Source organism: Perkinsus marinus (genome assembly GCF_000006405.1).
Source record: "Perkinsus marinus ATCC 50983 genomic scaffold scf_1104296942060, whole genome shotgun sequence".
In the NCBI taxonomy this organism is placed as follows: domain Eukaryota; phylum Perkinsozoa; order Perkinsida; family Perkinsidae; genus Perkinsus; species Perkinsus marinus.
This window is the reverse complement of record NW_003212281.1, coordinates 68,281-73,392: the sequence shown is the minus strand read 5'-3', so window position 1 is coordinate 73,392 and position 5,112 is coordinate 68,281. Positions and strand designations below refer to the sequence as shown.

Genomic DNA, 5,112 nt, shown 5'->3' with positions numbered 1-5,112 from the left:
CCGCCCCAGCAGCAGTAATGCCTTTATTTGCTTTTCCTCTTCGTCCGTTTCTTTCATCATATGAGAAGTACTGCTCCATAGGCCTCTAAGATTGAAATGTGCATCACAAGTTAGTTGCTATCACGGCGGTGCCGTTTTGGCTTCGAAGAAGCACGCTTGTGGCTCTCATTTTTCACCTAGCGTCCTCATATCTTCTCGCACCGGACCCTTGGTGGATCCCGCGCCGGTTTCGCCAAGAAACCCAACCCATCGCCTTAACAAAATTGCGCGCGCTGGGGTGGGGGCCCCGGGCGCGCGCTAAAATCAAACCGGCATTACCTGCGGCTAGAGTATATAGGCAATTTGAAAGCCTCTTTTCGCGACCTAGCCATTCAATTGCGTTGAGGTTTAAATAGCATACGTAGCAGCCCGACACAGGTTGAGCACGCACTAGTCTGCACAAATGTAACACAACAGTTTCGACAAGGAGCCGATTTAAAATGACCGCAAGTTCAAATCCCAGGCCTGACAATTTTAAATCTTTTATTCATGTCACAAAAATCTAGCGGAGCGATGCAGTTCGGCAAGATTCACGCAATTGTGCTGTCTCTGAAAGTCGTCTTCGCCCGATCCGTGCAGCTCAGTTGGTAGAGCGCCCGCCCATCATGCGGGATTACGCAGGTTCGATTCCCACGGACCACGTTTTTCATATAACCTCGTAAAACGTGTGTGTAATGTTGGATTGCTAACTTCAGTGTGATTTTATCTCCTATTATCTGTAAACAACGAATAACAACGTCGGATGATGTATATTTGTGTTGGACAATACTAGCTCGATATTTTGTCAAGAAAAACGTTGCGTTGTCAGAACGCCGTGCGATGTTTTGAGAGGCATCCATTTCCACGATTGCTAATTTCTCGTGTGTATCCAAAACGTGTCGAACATTTTCTTGAGATAAGTATGTAACAAAATATAATTAGTAAGTCTCGTTGGTAATCTATTATACCTGATATCACTTTTTCTCTAGCTCACCAAGCCTGTACACTTACTTGGCGGTTCGGACAGATTTTCTGGCCGAACCGCCCCAGCAGCAGTAATGCCTTTATTTGCTTTTCCTCTTCGTCCGTTTCTTTCATCATATGAGAAGTACTGCTCCATGGGCCTCTAAGATTGAAATGTGCATCACAAGTTAATTGCTATCACGGCAGTGCCGCTTTGGCTTCGAAGAAGCACGCTCGTGGCTCTCATTTTTCACCTAGCGTCCTCATACCTTCTCGCACCGGACCCTTGGTGCAACCACCCACTTCGGGAGACAAGAGTCTTCCGCGAGCCGAGAGTGTGGGGAGGGTACCACTTTTGGGCGAGCGCTAAAACCAATTTCCGGGCATCCCTGGCCGGAACCTATCGTGCTTCGGTTTGCCCATTGCTTACGCGATTTTCGCTCTCCACCGACAGATTTCCTTCAGACTTTCCAAATACTCTCCAACACTCACAGAAAGAGGAAATCTACTCAAAAGACTCTTCTGTACGCATTGGGGCCTCTGAAATAACTTAAAAACATCGTTTTTTAGCCGTCTCTCGCCTTGCTCTCTTACCTCGTTCCTGTCTCGTTTTCAGCAACTCACGTCTCCTGTGGAAATCCGGATCGCCCGGGCCGAGTGGAAATTGCTCGCTTATTCATGCAAAAGCGCGCGCCCACTCACAACAGACAGTGTCACAAGAGACGGTTTAACGCAAATGCAGTCTCCTCGTGTAAGATACTGCGATTGGTGATTTTGTGATTCTTCTCTTTATATCTTTTACAGTGCGCCTCTTCCGATAAGCGCGCTGTAATTGGCAGTCTGCAAATCTCAAGTAGCTCTTGCAATAAGTGTGGATTCAGAATACGACGTTTTTGTCTACAAATAATGCCTCAAAGCCTCCTCAAAGGAGACATGCGCTATATCTGACATATGATTTCTCAGAGTGATCTCGTGGGAGTGTCTGGCAAAGTATCCTCACCATATCATTGTGCGGTTCAAGAGGATCCGCGAGGAGCCTAGACGAACCGCTTCTCCGAAAGCCTATTGCCTTATACACTTTTGTCAGTGGCGTTAGCGGGTGTACCGCATCTACGATGCGTCAACGTCTTGAACTGACGCAGTCAATGCTTCTGCTTCATGGTAGCGGGGAGATGCCTGACTTTAGCATTTAATATCATGTACATAAGTACATGTTTTGCACTATCTACCGACTGCGCGGCTGGTATCCATTGTTCGGCGAGTCCGTTTGACAGAAATCGGAGACAAAAACGCCTGTAAAGGTAACCCCCCAGTCTCTTGGTGGATCCCGCGCCGGTTTCGCCAAGAAACCCAACCCAACGCCTTAACAAAATTGCGCGCGCTGGGGTGGGGGCCCCGGGCGCGCGCTAAAATCAAACCGGCATTACCTGCGGCTAGAGTATATAGGCAATTTGAAAGCCTCTTTTCGCGACCTAGCCATTCAATTGCGTTGAGGTTTAAATAGCATACGTAGCAGCCCGACACAGGTTGAGCACGCACTAGTCTGCACAAATGTAACACAACAGTTTCGACAAGGAGCCGATTTAAAATGACCGCAAGTTCAAATCCCAGGCCTGACAATTTTAAATCTTTTATTCATGTCACAAAAATCTAGCGGAGCGATGCAGTTCGGCAAGATTCACGCAATTGTGCTGTCTCTGAAAGTCGTCTTCGCCCGATCCGTGCAGCTCAGTTGGTAGAGCGCCCGCCCATCATGCGGGATTACGCAGGTTCGATTCCCACGGACCACGTTTTTCATATAACCTCGTAAAACGTGTGTGTGATGTTGGATTGCTAACTTCAGTGTGATTTTATCTCCTATTATCTGTAAACAACGAATAACAACGTCGGATGATGTATATTTGTGTTGGACAATACTAGCTCGATATTTTGTCAAGAAAAACGTTGCGTTGTCAGAACGCCGTGCGATGTTTTGAGAGGCATCCATTTCCACGATTGCTAATTTCTCGTGTGTATCCAAAACGTGTCGAACATTTTCTTGAGATAAGTATGTAACAAAATATAATTAGTAAGTCTCGTTGGTAATCTATTATACCTGATATCACTTTTTCTCTAGCTCACCAAGCCTGTACACTTACTTGGCGGTTCGGACAGATTTTCTGGCCGAACCGCCCCAGCAGCAGTAATGCCTTTATTTGCTTTTCCTCTTCGTCCGTTTCTTTCATCATATGAGAAGTACTGCTCCATGGGCCTCTAAGATTGAAATGTGCATCACAAGTTAGTTGCTATCACGGCAGTGCCGTTTTGGCTTCGAAGAAGCACGCTTGTGGCTCTCATTTTTCACCTAGCGTCCTCATACCTTCTCGCACCGGACCCTTGGTGGATCCCGCGCCGGTTTCGCCAAGAAACCCAACCCATCGCCTTAACAAAATTGCGCGCGCTGGGGTGGGGGCCCCGGGCGCGCGCTAAAATCAAACCGGCATTACCTGCGGCTAGAGTATATAGGCATTTTGAAAGCGTCTTCTCGCGACCTAGCCGTTCAATTGCGTTGAGGTTTAAATAGCATACGTAGCAGCCCGACACAGGTTGAGCACGCACTAGTCTGCACAAATGTAACACAACAGTTTCGACAAGGAGCCGATTTAAAATGACCGCAAGTTCGAATCCCAGGCCTGACAATTTTAAATCTTTTATACATGTCACAAAAACCTAGCGGAGCGATGCAGTCCAGCAAGATTCACGCAATTGTGCTGTCTCTGAAAGTCGTCTCTGCCCGATTCGTGCAGCTCAGTTGGTAGAGCGCTCGCCCATCATGCGAGAATGCGCAGGTTCGATTCCCACGGACCACGTTTTTCATGTAACCTCGTAAAACGTGTGTGTAATGTTGGATTGCTAACTTCAGTGTGATTTTATCCCTTATTATCTGTATACAACGAATAACAACGTCGGGTGATGTATATTTGTGTTGGACAATATTAGCTCGATATCTTTTCGAGAAAGAAGATGTTGAGTCAGATGATTGTGCGATGTTGTAGAAGTATCCGTCTCCACGATTACTCACTTGTCGTATGTATCAGGAACGTTTCTAATATTTCCTTTAGATATAAGTATGTAACACAATATAATGAGTAATTCTCGTTGGTAACCTATTATATCTGAATATCACTTTTTCTCTAGCTAACCAAGCCTGTACACTTACTTGGCGGTTCGGACAGATTTTCTGGCCGAACCGCCCCAGCAGCAGTAATGCCTTTATTTGCTTTTCCTCTTCGTCCGTTTCTTTGATCATATGAGAAGTACTGCTCCATAGGCCTCTAAGATTGAAATGTGCATCACAAGTTAATTGCTATCACGGCAGTGCCGTTTTGGCTTCGAAGAAGCACGCTTGTGGCTCTCATTTTTCACCTAGCGTCCTCATATCTTCTCGCACCGGACCCTTGGTGCAACCACCCACTTCGGGAGACAAGAGTCTTCCGCGAGCCGAGAGTGTGGGGAGGGTACCACTTTTGGGCGAGCGCTAAAACCAATTTCCGGGCATCCCTGGCCGGAACCTATCGTGCTTCGGTTTGCCCATTCCTTACGCGATTTTCGCTCTCCACCGACAGATTTCCTTCAGACTTTCCAAATACTCTCCAACACTCACAGAAAGAGGAAATCTACTCAAAACACTCTTCTGTACGCATTAAGGTTTCTGAAATAACTTAAAAACATCGTTTTTTAGCCGTCTCTCGCCTTGCTCTCTTACCTCCTTCCTGTCTCGTTTTCAGCAACTCACGTCTCCTGTGGAAATCCGGATCGCCCGAGCCGAGTGGAAATTGCTCGCTTAGTCATCGAAGAGCGCGCGCCCACTCACAACAGACAGTGTCACAAGAGACGGTCTACCGCCAATGCAGTCTCCTCGTGTAGGATATTACGATTGGCCATCTTGTCATTCTTCTCTTTATGCCTTCCACAGTGCCTCTTGCCCGATAAGCGCGCTGTACTTGGCAGTCTACAAACCCTAAGTAGCTCTTGTAATAGGTGTGCTTTCAGAATACGACGTGTTTATTCACAAATAATGCCTCAAAGCCTTTTCGAAGGAGACATGCGTTATATCTGACATATGATTTCTCAGATTGATCTCGTGGGAGT

General features: G+C 46.8%; 3 non-coding genes across 3 annotated transcripts; all 3 read left to right on the top strand.

Moving 5' to 3' along the window:
- Positions 1-607: 607 nt before the first annotated feature.
- Pmar_PMAR007139 lies at positions 608-679 on the top strand. Its single transcript has one exon. It is a non-coding gene; the product is annotated as a tRNA-Asp (tRNA).
- A 2,018-nt stretch (positions 680-2,697) lies between these two features.
- Positions 2,698-2,769, top strand: Pmar_PMAR007138. The gene has a single exon. It is a non-coding gene; the product is annotated as a tRNA-Asp (tRNA).
- A 987-nt stretch (positions 2,770-3,756) lies between these two features.
- On the top strand, positions 3,757-3,828 carry Pmar_PMAR007137. The gene has a single exon. It is a non-coding gene; the product is annotated as a tRNA-Asp (tRNA).
- The last annotated feature ends 1,284 nt before the right edge of the window (positions 3,829-5,112 follow it).